The 15,874-nt window shown below is 44.9% G+C and overlaps 1 pseudogene; it reads right to left on the bottom strand.

Moving 5' to 3' along the window:
- Positions 1-4,292: 4,292 nt before the first annotated feature.
- Positions 4,293-5,642, bottom strand: LOC114640403 (annotated as a pseudogene).
- Between the last annotated feature and the right edge of the window lie 10,232 nt (positions 5,643-15,874).

The following is a 15,874-nucleotide window of genomic DNA, read 5'->3' as shown; positions in this document are numbered from 1 at the left end:
AAACTCAGTTAACACTGAGTACAACTTTTTCTTAGGCCCTTTCTGTTCCACTTTTGTAGCTACTTCTCTTTTAATTTCTTCTTTTTTCTTCGTTCTATTCTTAGCGCTCTTTTCCTTTTCTGCTTCTGATAGGCTATCCTGGTGTTCTGCCAAAGCTTTTTGTCCCTCTCTTACCTTATCTTGGCATTTTGCATCCTCTATACAGGCTCTAACCATTTTGTACAGCAGCCATGTGCCTGGTCCTAACTTTCCCTTCTCCTTTTCATTAATCAAGTCTCCGCCAAGCTTGCCCCAGGAGCCCTTTGACAAGGACCCCGTGGATACAAACCAGGGAGCTACTCTATCCACATCTCGCAGAAAATTACACAACACTTTCTCAGGAACCTTTAAACCACGCTCACTCAACAACGCCTGCATTGCTGAGAGAAGCGGCTTCATTTGGCAGTTACCCATACTGCTAGAGGGAACGAACTTGCACAATTATCTACCTGTGACTTACAGCTCCTGAATACACGGAGGGCAAGTACACTCCTTCCCTTGTGTATGGCAGTTAAGGCAGAAGCAGAGCACAAGAACTACCATGGCCCAAACGGGGATAGCAATAGCAAAATAGACAGGATCCACCATACCTTGCAGAAAAGCATCTAGACTTCTCACGTGGCCAGTTCTGAATCCTCTGTTGAGCCAACAGGTTCCCTCCAAACTGGATAAAACGCCGAGACGTTCAGCTTTGTTCCCGGGTTTCTGTCACCAGTTGTGGGGCGCCGCCTCGCCGAAAAGGAGAACGCCACGCTCAGGATTCTTCTGACAGCAGTTTTATTGTTACAGCTCTTTTAGTGTTACAGCTCTCTTAGATGGTAGTGTTACAGCTCTCTTAGATGGTAGTGAGGCGAGGGACGCCAAGCCCCAAAAGCTTATGGCTTATATAGAGCTTTAGGAGACGTGCCACACACTCATTGGCTCTTATGATGTCGCCAAATTAGCATACTGGTTTTCGAGCCTTGCGCAGGCGCACATTCAAGCAAGGCTTGCAATAAGAACCAGGAAGCAGGAAACCGGCGCCATCTTGCGATGGCGGACGCGGCTCCTAACAGCAGCATCAACCTGGTTCCGTGGACGACAGGTTGCGGGCAACGATCTCTGTCTCGCTCAATCTTGATGTCGTGCGCACATCCTCTCAATGAGGGTCCATCCAGAGGGGTCCGTGCCTCGAGCCCCACGTATGGGTGCCACTTGACCCGACCGGCGGGTCCTAGTTATTCGTGGGGGTGAGGAGGACTGCAACCTGCTATTCTTCAGAAGATATGGTACACTGCTTGAGTTATGGTCTCCCTGCTATTCTTCAGATGATATGGTACACTGCTTTGAGTCTATCTGCAGTTGCCAAGCAGGATCTTGCAGTTGCCAAGCTTCAGGGGACCTGGGATGCTGTGTGAGTTCAAGCTCCTGGGAGTCCTTGTTTCTCTCGGTTTTCTGGGGTTGGGTATGGAGCTGCCGCCTGTGACCTGCTCTATGCTCAGGCCCAAACCGGAAGTCCAATGGTTCTTTGGTGGTGACAAAATAGGCCTTTGAAGGCCAGTCACCCAAACTATAACAGTAATTAACTCCTTTAAAACATTTACATGAGTTCAAAGAGTTTTACAGTGAAATATATATCATTTAATAAACAGCAAAACATTCGACATTGTTTAGTAAAGGAACACACTTGGTAATTGTCATGGGAATGGAAGCGTCTTTGTGCCTGGGGTCATCCATTTTCTAAGGAGAAATCTTCAGGCTCTCATATCCTTCCACAGAGCAGCATCTATTCACTTGAGACTCCTCTGGTGGGGACCAGAACCTCCGATCATTTTCTTTTCAGCCAGTGAATTAAGTTAGAATGAGCACACAAATGAGGAGGTGTGTGTTTAATGGCGGCAGAAACGACAACCAGGTGGCGCACTACCTCCTCCCTGTGGCTGGGACAGTCCGCTCGGGGTCTCTCGCTTAGTCACATATAATATCAAGTCTACTTAAATTCATTTACACCCAAGAGCCCAGGCAGGCAGGACAGGAAAGACACCCCTCCCCTTGCTTAGGAAGACTTCTTTACCTTTCAGAATAAGGATCGCAGTGGCTTCTTGAAGGGAGGATGGAAAGTTCCCAGTGGTGCCTTAGAACAAGCATGGGGTTACTGAAGCACTGGTCATCAGAGGTGCTCTGCCCATCTGTGTGGTTTAGAGGTGCTCCGCTCACCAGCATGGTGGTCACCTCTGTTTCCTTTCCCCCACCATGGGTCTTGGAGGACAAGAGGATCAGATGCCACACGAACCTTACACTCTCTGTTGTACTGTAACAGCCTCTAAATACACAGGATTCATGTGTCCTTCCTGCTAAGGTCCAGGAAACGGGGACAGGCTGCTACTGCTTCTGCTTGGGGGCCAGTTATGCTTTGCCATGCACCATTTTGTTCTTGCGTAACATTTACAACCCAGACAAATAAGAGAAGTTGTGAATGTAGTTTGAGTGTGAGCTTCACGTTTGGCAGACTTCTACTATAGGATTCTATCTATTAATATCCCGTAGCTTCCTGTTCCCGTGTCAGCAAAATGACATTTTTACTGATCATGGTAAAAATTGAACATAAAACATTTAACCTAATGGCAGTTCTACAGGGAAGAAGGTAGGCACAGGGCCTTACAAAAACCAGTTTACTTCCATCTCTGTAAGCCCAGAAATCAAATACTATCAGTTGGTTAGCTATAATAAAATCTCTTTTGATAGCTTTTATAACTTCTATGCTTTCCATTTAAAACAAAAGTTCTTTGTAACAAAATAATTTCATTTACGATTCTTATTAAGTATAGATGCTTTTCCATAGCAATATTTAAAAGGCTTGCATAAAATAGTTGTTAGTATGTAAAGTTGTACCAGTATATATACAAGCTAGCTCATTGCACAAATAAGAATCTTATTCATCTTAGTTCCATAGAGGGAAGAGGAAGCGAGACATCTATTAAGCAGCAATTTGCCACTTTACATTTATTATCTTATTTAATTATGAGCAACTTTACTAATCAGAGAATAGAGCCTTGGAAATATTAAGTAATTTATACAAGATTTAGTCTGGGTCTTTCTGCCCTGCAGGAGCTGGTCTTGAAGAGCGTCAGTTCTCCGGTTATATCTGGTAAACCCTATTTATTGATTATAGCCAATTCTTGTCTTCTTCGTTCTATCTCCATGCTGGCATCACATAAGGGTCACAAATCATCCTTGCCCAGTATGTCCATGCTTTATACAACACCCACCTGTTAGCCAGTGATGTAATGGCCTGATCCTGAGTCATGATGCTTGCATTATCTGCCTGTGGCACCTCATGGCATGCATGTTCTGTCACTTCAAAAGGGTGGTGATAGTATAATAAAATATTGAGGGATATAGTATTTTTATTACATTTATAAATCTGGGGGTATTAAGAACTAATTACGGGTAAATTTTGTTTTTAACAACACTGTTTAATATATTATATATATTAGACAATTTACATATACATACACATACACACACACACACACACATACACATACACATATACATACATATATATATTTACCAGCAATGCCTAAATTAGATGATAAGGCACATTGAAAAGCTAATTCACCTTTTAATCCTATTTAAAAAGAACCTATTTTACATACAAATAAAGCTGAAAATTCTGAAGAGTTACCTCGAAGTTTTCATTGCCAATAATTTCTGATTAAATGAAGCTGGCTATGTCTTTTTTCCCCATGCAGGGGCATGACCAAAATACAAGACTACTCTTCCAGACCAGAACCCATAGTTCAACAAAACAGTTCATCACAAATGCAAACATGCAACCCTTCTAAACAAACAAACCCCTACAATTTAAAATAAGATTCCTATTTGCTTCAAATGGCCCAAAATACATAGAACATACAAGTTATACACTGTACTTTGTGGACTGCAGAGTACGCACTAAGAAAAAAGTGTGGTAAAATACATGTCCTAACTAGGTACTCTGCGAATTTCAAATGCTACTATAAAAATGGTACTATAAAATGGTATATAATGGTACTATAAAAATACCATTAAAAAGTTTTCCAAGTGTTCTAAATCCTTGGAATCTACAACAGCCCCAGGGACACAGACAGCCAGGATGTGGGTCCCAGTCTAGGAGCACAACCCCATGCTGCAAGCAACTGCCCTTCCTGAAAGTATGTTTCTACTCTTCACGAAGGATCCTTTTTGGATTGTAGATTATTCCCTGGGCTCCAATTCAGTTGTAGTAGCCGTTACTTTGAACTTGTTCTTGATTTGGTGCTCAGCATGGTCTTTAAAGCTCTCTGTTCCTTGAGGCATGGATTCTGACCACAATGATGGCGCTGGCGTTCTGCCTGCAGCCGCTCCTGCCCTCTAGTTAAGGCTTCTAGGTACCACTGCTGCTCCTTCACCAGCTGCTGGTGCTTTTCCAGCTGGCTTCTCACAGCGTCCAACCTGGTGTACTCCTGGCTCAGTTGCTGAAACTCCTTGTGTAGCTGCTGGTTCTCCCTGTGGAGGCTGCCACAGAACTCAGAATGGGCCTGCTTGGCTGCTAGCGCCAAGGCCTTGTACTTCCTTGTAAGCCCCGTGGTGTTGACCTGCCCCAGCTCCACCAGGTGCCATTCTTCCAGCTTCTTCTCCATCAATGCCTTTTCCCGCAGGAACCAGAAGTGTGCCTCCTGGTCCTTGGCCTCAGTCTCACCTCAGACTTTCTCTTGCTCCTTCTCTAAGGTCTGTATTGTCATATCCTGCCTCTCCTTTAGCTTGTAAACTGGCTCCAGTGCGTGCAGCTGCTGCTTCAAATCCTTCTGGGTCTTTCTGCCCTGCAGGAGCTGGTCTTGAAGAGCTGCAGTTCTCCAATTATATCTGGTAAACCCTATTTATTGGTTATAGCCAATTCTTGTCTCCTTCGTTCTATCTCGATGCATTCTTGGACGTACTGCTTCCACACTGCCTCCTGTTTCTTTTCACTGTTCCTTGTTTTTATGCAGGGATTCCATGAAAAGCTGGTTTCAGCCTGCACACGGTAGTTTTCCTCTAGTAGCTGCCTGTTGTCCTTCAGCAGCCTGTCCTGCCAGCGTTTATTTTCTTGGATTTGCTGGCTCAGCTCCTTCATCCCCACCACTGTCTTCCTTTTTACTTGTTTCTCTAACCTCGTTAGCAACTTTGGCTTGAGATATGTATTTAGAATACTAAGGTGTGGTGTTGCGGGGCGGGGGGGAGTGGGGTGCACCTAGCGCTCTGGGCAAGCATGCTCTCGGAATCTCCAGGTCAAAGAGAGTGACTACAGGAGAGCAAGGCCTGGCTGGTGGTTTGTTGTTTCAGGGCACAGTGTCCTGAGCAAATGTTCCTAAGGTTTCTCCCTCTGGTGATCAAGACGACCAAGCTACACCCAGCCTGCCAGGAAGTCGCAGAACTCACTCAGGGCAGCATCAGAGTCAGTCAGTCCAGGGCTGACCTTGATCTCTGGGTGTTCACTAGGAGACCAGAGCTCTTGTTCCAAGCTGGCGAGCCCTGTCCTGGGGACCCCTCTGGCCTTGCTCTCCTGGGGCCAGTGCTTCTCCCGGTTCACGGCTCAGCGCCCCCTTCCCTTCTCCGTGCATGCTAGCAAAGGTATAGCCAGGCTCCTGTCTGCAGTGCTGGGGGTGTGAGTCTGCAGGATAAATGGCGACACCTAGGGCTGGGGTGGGTTGTTTGAGGACCCTCAAGTTTCCTTCAAGGCCCCTTGGTCTAGTAGGCTGCCTTAAGTGCGTCCTCGCGGCATGCTGGGAACTACTGATCATAGAGTGGTCACCACTGATGATAGAGCGTTGAAGGCGAAATTACTGGGTTCTTGAATCCTAGAGCCTATAAGTAACTAGAAATGCCTGCACCTTATCTCTAGAATATAACGGCGTGTGACTTTGGGCTATTTGTTTAACTGAGGCACATGCCTCCCCTCACACTTGGGATCATGGTCTATCAGCTGTACAATGCTACATTACTTCATCTGATCTTTTCAAAAATGCTAGGTGGAGAGTAAATTATTTCTCCCACTTTAGCCATTAAAGAAACCCCACAACAAACAGATGCTAATCCCCAAAGGCTACATCCTAGGGGAAAGAAAGAATAAGAATCAGAACTTCTTGGGTTAGAATGGGTAAGTTTTAATCTAGTCGTTCTTTTTTCAAAATAGTTACTGAGGAAGCCCTGCCCCTATTTTTCTTACTTGAAAGATTTTTAGCTTTTTACAAGACTTTAAGGTAGATTTTATTGTCATGATAGGAAAAGCGATTTGTCCAAGATCCTACAGAGTTACTAGAAAGTATACCCATCTTCTCATCCAACAAATGGGCAGTTAGCATAACACCCATTTTGTGGATCAGCTGGGATATACCACTCAGTATGTCTAGAATTTTAGAGATTGTTATCACCCTTCCCCACCCCACACCCAGCAAGTCTTCATTGTGTTGTGGCTGTGTAGTATGAGTGTGTATGCAGTGTGTATGTGTATATGTGCAGTGTGTGTGTACAGTGTGTATGTGTGTGTGCATGCAGTATGTATGTGTGTGCAGTAGGTGTATGTGTGGTGTGTGTATATGTGTGCAGTGTCTGTGTCTGTGTGTGTGTGCAGTGTGTGTGTGTGCATGCAGTATATATGTGTGTGCAGTAGGTATATGTGTAGTGTGTGTGTGTGTATGTGTGCAGTGTGTGTGTCTGTGTGTGTGCAGTGTGTATGTGTATGTGCATGCAGTATGTATGTGTGTGCAGTAGGTGTATGTGTAGTGTGTGTGTGCAGTGTGTGTGTCTGTGTGTGTGTGCAGTGTGTGTATGTGGGGCATCATACTCAGCCACATGTGCCTTTCTGACTATCTTTCCTTTCTGTTAAACAGTCACACTGTTTGTTGTTCAAACCAGTGCCAGAAAGTTCAGACAAGTGACAGAACAGTGTTTGGCCTCATGTTGTTCCAAGGAGGATGGGGAAAACAAACCTGCCTGACTTTTAGAGTTTGCCAACATAGTCAGCTCAGATTCCAAGTCCAGGTCTCACTACACAGTGTGAGGTGGCTGAAGTTGAGAGGGGTTTTAGGCCAGGCGGACACGAGCACCAATGACCTGGCACCAGCAAACTCCATATAGAACATCTAAGATGATTTAGGACAATCATTCAAGGTTTCTGAACCAGGCGTAAGGTTCCAGAGAATTGGTTCTGTGGCTACATGACTGCTGTTCTAAGGACCACCATCTAATTACCTTCCCTCCCCCTAACAAAGAAACCATTTGCCCAATCCTCAGAAAGCTCTGAGAGGGGATCCTTCAGATGCTAATATGGCTTAAAGACCTACCCAGCCTCTGGCTCTCGACTGTGCCCATGTCGTCTGCCTTCTCTCACTGTGAACTGGAAATGTACAGTCTGTACCAGGGGGCTTCTCTTTGCAGACCCAGTTCCTAGTGGTGCCATAGTTCAGGGAGACTGCAGAGTCTCCTGTATGCTGCTCAGTGTCTCCATCCTTGAATACAAACAAGACCTCTTAGAGTGCATGAAGATCATTGCCACAGTAATGCTGAACTCCACTCCTGGCTGAGCTCATGCCAAGCACTAAGTGTTTCCATATATTAATTTGCAGTCTTCAGCACAGGGTGGAGAAGTGGAACCTATTATCCCATTTTACAGACAAGGATGTGGAGGGTCTAAGAAATAACATCTTCATCCAAGACTATGGATAGTTGGAGCTGTCAGGTTCCCTGACCCCGACCCCATTGGCTCCCTTGGGACTGTTGTACCCTCACAGAGAGCTAAGTCAGTGATTCCCTAAGTGCCAAGAATTCTTTCAGCTATGGCTTCCCACACTGCTCCCTTAAGATTCTGATTTGGGTGTTGTAGAGAGGAAAGAGGGATCTGGGGTTAATGCAATGATTCTTGCTCTCAGAGTTTGACAAACACAGTGGTCATATCCCCTCACCCCACAGCCCAAACTGGAACTCAGCCTGTGCCGGATGTGTTGATATGAGACCACATGGCTTCTGGAGTCACTGTCCCCATGGAATCTAAATATAAGAAGACACAAAGCCCACATTGGGTAATAGCTCTGCTTCCTACAGTCCCTGCCTTGATTTCCTGGAGATTCAGGATGTGAGACACAGACGAATGCCCTTCGCTGGTATAATTGTGCTAACTCATCTGTTGGAGATGAGATTTAGCAGATGCCAGCTGTGACAAAAGCCCAAATAAACCAAATGAGCCCCAGCATGCAGCGAGTGCAAGTGAGTTCTCTGGCCGCCAGACTCACGCGTTAGCGATTAGCCGGAGACCACTGCAGACAAGGTAAGGCAGTAATGAGCCAGGATGGGCTGGGCACATCGCAGGTGCATAGGCCGTCTCCCTTAGAGCGGCTCCTGGGCCATGAACACCACACAGAGCATTGAGGCAGATGATTTTAAAAGCCTTCAACTTAAATTTAGAGAGAAAACTATGAGAAGTCCTTCATGCCGAGACAATTAAGAGGGTTAAAGGAAAACCGCAAAGTGAATCTGTGCCCAGGCTAGAGCAAACCTTCTTCTGAATTACAAAAGAAGGGGGGGTGGATTATATCTAATGTTCTGAATGGGCACACAAACATTGAAAATTTCATTCCTGGTTGTCTGGGTTGAAAATGTTTGGTCTTACAGTTACCCTGAGAGTCCTTTCTGTTGGAGTTGGTTTGCTCTAATAATTCTTCTTAATGATTCCAGTTCTTCTTATGTAGAAGATATATCTGTTAGAAGTATCTGATTCAAATGTGTATGATAAAGATACATAAATAATAAAACTGGCATTAAAAAGGAAGAAGCCCTCAGCTGGGGAGATGGCCCAGTGGGCTTGCTTCCTGTGGGAGCATGAGAATTGAGTTTGGGCCCCAGAACCTGCATAAAAGTCTGGTGTAATCACACAGCTCTGTAACCTTGGTGCTGGGGCTACACTGGGCAGGTGCAGGTGTAGACAGGCAGCTTCTGGAAGCTTGTTGAGCCCCAATCTAGCTGAAACAGTGAGCTCTGTGTTCAGTGAGAGGCCACGTCTCTAAATAAGATACACCATAATAGTGTAAAACATCTGACATCAACCTCTGGCTTCCATACCTCCACACGTGTACACATACATCACACACACACACACACACACACACACACAAAGCTCTGATCCAGAACAAACATGGCCGTTCATAGTTTCAAGGACTCAGGCTCTTGTGCATCTTCTGCCCCCTTGTTCTCCTGTCACCATGCTCACCTATCTCAAAAACGGGGAGAAAGTGGCCAAGGACACTTGACTGTCATCTTCCAAGGTCATTGCCTGGAAGTTGCTATGGGACAAGTCTGACTCCCTCTATTTGTCCAGCACATCATATGGCTACATGGCAAGGAAAGATGGAGATACACATTCATCGCTAGAGAGCGGTAATCCTGAGGAGACGATGGCTCTGAGCTCCATCTCCAAATTCACATGAGAGAAGGAGGTAACCAACCCCTGAAAGTTGTCCTCTAACCTCCACACACGTGCCACGGTATATATGTGACACACACACACACACACACACACACACACAAAGTAAATACATAGTTAAAAAGACTGGTGATCTTCTTAATAATGCAGAAGGGAGGAATGGTTGGTGAAGTCAGCAGGCAGGCTTTTTTCCATAAATCACTGCATCCTACTCAACAGAAGCAGGCCATGGGTGATTGTATTGCTATGAGACTATGGAAGGTAGGACTGGGTGACCACAGGGATCTTGGGGTAAGCCTTCCTTTTCTGTCTTCTCTGACTTGGGGCAGATGAGGATAAAATGTTCTTCCCTAACCTCATTTAGTCATTGTACCCCGATGCCACCCTCCCCACCCCCTGCCAGGTATCATGGAAAAGCTGTGCTCAGTGCTCAGTGAGATTGTAAGTCCTTCCTGGATCCCACAAACATGTTACTCACTGATTCAGGAAGGAAGCACACACTTGCACACTGTCAGGAATGTTCCAGAAGGTAGGTATTTCCTGGTACCCCAACCAGTAGCTCTATTGGTGATTCTGCTGTTGGGTTCTACCCACATGAACATTTCCCATCATGCTATGGATTTTACACTCCCAATGAGAGACATTGTTCCATCCATCATCTTTGGTCCAGAGTTCAAATTTGATCATCTAACTACTGTCAGTGGCATTAAGAAGGCACTATGATGGGAATACATTCAGTATGTATATATGTATGTCAGTCAATACATTCAGTAGGGATTTTCTCCATGTCCTTTGGGAAGAGGGTGGACTTATCAGACCCATTTTTCAGATGAGGAGACAAAGGCTTGAGGCAGCCACTTGCTCAATGTGAACCCATAAAAAGTGATACAGTCAGGTTTTAGGTGTCAGACCCTTCTCACTCCAGAGAGGGCTCACACTCCCTACCCTGTGCCCTCTGAGCTTCCTAGGAACTTCTCACTCCAGAGAGGGCTCACACTCCCTACCCTGTGCCCTCTGAGCTTCCTAGGAACTTCTCACTCCAAAGAGGGCTCACACTCCCTACCCTGTGCCCTCTGAGCTTCCTAGGAACTTCCCAGAAAACCCATCAGGCCAACACACTTCTTGATGCTCCTCACAGCTAGGTGAAGTCAGAGCTTGTGACAGAGCATGTGACTGTGAGCACTGCCAAGAGCAGCGAGCTTCCTTTTGCTCTGCCTATGGGAATTGAGCAAGGCAGAGGACTTCCGTGCCACATGGATCCTGGGGAATTGCTCCAAATCAGGGTCTGCCAAGTGGCAGCCTACAAGCAGCGACAAGGTCTTTCACTTTAGAACCCTGCCACTCTCTGTGCGTTTACAGTTACCAGTGGTGCTAAGGAGCTAGCAAGGGTGCCAAGTAAGAACTTATCTATTCCCTTCTCCAGAAGCTGAGCTAGCACCCCTCAATGAACAGTGTCTTCCCATAGGGATGAATTGCAAAACTCAGCATCCTAGTGAGTGGCCTGCCAGGGCATCGTTACTAACGCTTGTCTTGTGGAGCCCGGGTAAAGGTCTTATTCTCAGACACAGTCCCCAAGTCTCGGTCCCTGGGTCCACCAACCACCCAGCTACCTAGGAATATTTTTCTGGAGCTGTCAAAAAGGGTTGGCTTGGAAAATCACATGGAACTTTGTTTGCTTTTCTGTATTTTAATTTTTGACATCTGGGTTATGTAGCCATTGGTGCATTGTCTCAACACCACCTTTGGGTGGCTCCACCAAATTTAGACCAGCGCAGTGGATTCCATCAGAATGAGAGCTTTTGATGATGGTTCTTTCATCTGGATCAATTTCCCTGCAAGTTTCAGATTGTTTAGAAGGGGGAAAAATTCATTGCTCAGGAGAGAAGACATTTCATCCTGGAATATGACTCTGATTCTCCACTGTTTGCGTAGTGGCCTCTGTAATGTAATAAGCAAAATATTGAGTATCACATACTCCTATGATTTATGGGTGTCAGATTGAGCAAATAAAAATACATAACATTAGCTCAATTTGAATTTCAAATCAGTGTTTATTTTTAATAAAGCCATATCATATGCAATGTTTAGCATATAACCTCCTTTAAAACTACTTGATATTTATAAAATTCAAGGTTCAGCCAAACAAGGAATAGCTCAGTAGCAGAATAGTTGCATAGCAGGTGTGAGACTCTGGGTCCCCCCCCCCCACACACACACACACAGAGAGAGAGAGAGAGAGAGAGAGAGAGAGAGAGAGAGAGAGAGAGCTAGCTCTCAAATCTAAACAGGACTTCCATATTTTATCTAGCACCCTGACTTATGATTAGAAACAACACCAAGACCCAAACGGCTGCTTTTGTTTTCTTAACACGTTTTTTTAAGCCATGTTCTATATGCATAAAACTGAGGCGGTCAAATAGTTCCACATGGCTTGCTTTAAAATTTCACTTCTTATATTTCCTTGCTTTATTTCCCAGTCCCAAAGCAGTCATTCTTAGCTTCTCTAACTTATTTTTTTCTGGCAAGGGGGTGTTTAGCTCGAGTTTTCTAAGTGTCATGCTTGGGCAGTGATGTTCACTCTGAGCTTCAGATATTCTGTGTTGATTTCCTTCTGCAGAGCTGGAGAAGAGTTTGAACCATTTTTGCTTTGGCCTCCCTCCCCTACAACCTCTGAATATATTTGTAGAATATTGATCTGTTCTAAACCTGAGGCTGACATTGTTATTGTCATGTTTCCAGCTGAGCTGTTCATAGTTCCTTTGGGATATAACTTTTTGTGGGATTTTGCTTTTAAGCTGAACGTTCTGTTTTGCTTGCTTTTTAAGGAGTTTTTTTTGTGTTGTTTTGTTTGTATTTTTTGGATTGACTTGTCTATAAACTCTCTCCCAGTTGTGTATCTCATTGAATATTCAAAATACATAGGCTCCTCTTTCTTACTGCCTCCAGTTTCAGTCTGTTGATCTGTTGGCCACCTGCATCTGCGTCTTCTTCACCGTACCCATCAGCTTTCTATTACTGTGACAAATACGTGAGATAAATTTTACTTAAAAAGTGGGAAGTTTTGTTTGGTTTCACACTTGTAGAAGTTTTTGGTCCCTGATAATTGGCTCTATTCCAGCCAATTATCATATGTGCCAGTATACCATGGGGGTGGGGGGATGGGGAGATAGGGGTGGGAATGTGGGGATGGGGGAGTACGGGATGGGGGGCTAGGGGGTGGGAGGGAGGGGATATGGGGGTGGGGGAGTAGGGGGTGGGAGGGTAGGAATGTGGGGGGTGAGACGCATGATGGAGCAGACTGTTCACTTCATAGTTCAGTGACAAAGAAGGTGAAAAAGGAGAGGTCAAAGCCCAGTAGTTCCATTTAGAACCTCCCATTAAACTCCACACCCAGGTTCTCCCATCTCCCACCAGAGTCTCAAACTGGGGATCACGCCTTTAATCCATGGGCCATTAGGACCCCTTTAAGGCTCACGTCGTAACAACCAGCATTCATTCTTGTAGCCTTTCTTCCTAGCCCACCTGTCCTCCGGAGCACGGCCCTGTTTTGGGCTCTTGCTCCCGTTTTTTCTCCCTAGCCCACCTGTCCTCCGGAGCACGGCCCCGTTTTGGGCTCTTGCTCCCGTTTTTTCTCCCTAGCCCACCTGTCCTCTGGAGCATGGCCCCGTTCTGGGCTCTTGCTCCCGTCTTTTCTCCCTAGCCCACCTGTCCTCCGGAGCACGGCCCTGTTCTGGGCTCTTGCTCCCGTCTTTACGTAGTGTATCTTCTGCTACGGCTCAGATCACTCCTTGTTGAGATAAGAATGAACTAACTGATGAAAACCGGCTGTGTGCGGACTGAGGCTGTAGCCCTGCCATGGGCTCTCACCTTGTCCTGCACATCACCAACCCTTCTCGTCTCCCAGAGCTGCTGTCAAGTCAAGATGCCATCATCTTCTCTGTGCAATGACAGAGCAAACAGCACTCGTGAGGGTGGCAAGCAGGACACCTGAAGGTCTGGAGAGACCCTCAGCCCCTCCTGTCTTCCTGAGACCCTGTGGAATCTCACCTCATTACAGAACCAGCATGTTTAGACCTGACTGACTTCCACTATTCCAAACAAAACCATCTGAATGAAGAACCACTGAAGTGTCATTAGAAGCAGCAGACACAAGATGCTTTAGCAAGCTGCTCCAGCGTTATGAGTAACAGAGGCAAGAGGATGCTCGCTTTTGAAATTTGTTTTCTCATCTCCTTCTTCGGGGTGATTAAATAAAGTGCTTAGTGATTTAGTGGATTGATTCACTCCTAACGAGTGTGGATTGCTGTAAAGAGGATGCATTCATTCTCTCTGTCCAGATTGTAGTTTGGCAGAGGATGCTTTTTTGCTTCCTGAATCAAAGCCTCAATTTTTTTTCATTCATTTTTTTCTGTACTCAAAAAAATAATCTGGTACAGAATGGGAGTCTGACTGCAACATTTTTTTCTGGCATACCACAAGTGTTCCCTAGACATCACCAGGTCTGGCCAGAAACATTTGCTGCAGCTGTCATCGAATGAGTGAGTGAATGAATGAATGAATGAATGAAATGTGGTTTGTCTTCAAGGTGACTATCAATCTCTCTCTCCATTTTTCTGTCTCTGTATATGTGTCTGTCGGTCTCTTCTGTTCCCTCCCTCTCTCTCGTTCCCTCCCTTTACTTAAATAATATAATTTATTCTGTACTTTCATAATAAGAGTGAGGACTGGTTCAGCCTGTTTCAGGGATGGAGAGAATGACAGAGAATTCACACATGGCTTGAAGGGAACAGAAGCAAGAAGAATTTCCTCTGAACAGCATGGTCGATGTGAACCTGAGGTTGTATAACTGAGAAACAGTGAGAAGGGAGCTGAAGACATGTGGTCATGACGAATACAAAAACATTCTACGTAGTCAAGGAGAAATTAAGTTGTTATTGTGGGTTTTTAAAAAGGATTCTAAGAAAGTATGTGTATGTATGTGTGTGCCTGCATGAGTGAATATATACACCAAGCGCATGGAGGTGCCTAAGGAGGCCAGGAGAGGGTGCTGGAGTCCCTGGAGCTGGATTTACAAGTGGTCATTAGCCACCTGACATGGGTGCTGGGAACTGAACCTGGGTCCTCTGCAGGAGCAGTGAGTGCTCTTAACTTGTGAGCCATCTCTCCAGACCTGAAAATTAAAAAAAAAAAAAGTAATATAGTTGCTCATATGGTCTATTTCTCTGTCCTACTTTGAGGACAGAGTTCTATATGAAGTTAGTATCATTTGAGAAAGCACAGTCTGGAAGGCTCTGGCGTGGATTGGTAATATAATGTTTAAAGGTGACAATTGCTAGGGGAAGGATGCTTTTGCTTTGCTAAGTTTCCAAAACTGGGTCTTTCTGTTCCAGACAACTAGATAAAGTGCTTATGATTTCTGACAAAAGAGAAGGGGAAATTGGAAATTAAGTGAGGAAAGAAGTGAAGGAAAGATATATGATATCAAATGTCAGGTGACAGAGACTATTTAGCCATATATTCTTCAAAACAGCAGCAAATCCAATAAAGACCAAGAAACTGAGAATGATGGGTATGAATGTGCCTGGAGAAAGATGGAGAAGCCGGCCATCAGGAAGCCATTTGGAAATCTCAGGGGCTTACCAGCATTCTCTCTGTCTGGTCAGGCACATCCTTTCCATCTGACAGTACAGCACCCGTTCTTGGAGGCTTGTCTGAAATACCCTCCTCTTCCGGGGAACCTGCTCTCAGGATGCTGGGTGGATTGTGATACACATAGCTGCTAACCTCCTGTTGTTGTAATGGTTTACAGAGTCTGTTGGCACTGCTTTAGAAACCATGCTGTTTCTGTAGCCCTTGCAAATGCCTTGATGCTTGAAAACAGTATATATTTTATAAATAATTGTTGGATGGCTTGTTAAATGGTTTTTATTGTTTAATAATCTTATCAGCTTTCTTTTGAGTTGTAATTTTTAAAGAGCATGACACACATTATCTCGTTTGCTCGACAGACCCCATTATAAGCAGGCAGAGCAAGTGATAGCATTTAATAGAGTTGGGAAAGAAACTTCAGTCATTTTCTTTTACGGCTTTTCAGAAGGAGTGATTCAACTCAACATCATTGACTGTTGTCCAATGAGGAAAAAAAAAAGAGTAGAATGTCAGAATCCCTTTTGTGAGATTCTAGAAAAAAATCCTAGGTTACATTTTTATTTCTTCTAATTATCTTTAATTATGAGCAGATGGTCTTGCTTCCTGAGTTACAAACTATAAAGCCCATGTACAATAGATGGGACTATCTCTCAAAGTTATAAACCAAACCCACTAACAGTAGCATGATAGTACAGACCCACTACAGTAACATGATAGCATAAACCCACT

This window comes from Grammomys surdaster, unplaced genomic scaffold, assembly GCF_004785775.1.
Source record: "Grammomys surdaster isolate TR1022 unplaced genomic scaffold, NIH_TR_1.0 125808, whole genome shotgun sequence".
NCBI classification, from domain to species: Eukaryota; Metazoa; Chordata; class Mammalia; order Rodentia; family Muridae; genus Grammomys; species Grammomys surdaster.
Note: the sequence above shows the minus strand (reverse complement) of the source record. Positions and strands in the feature narration are given on the sequence as shown.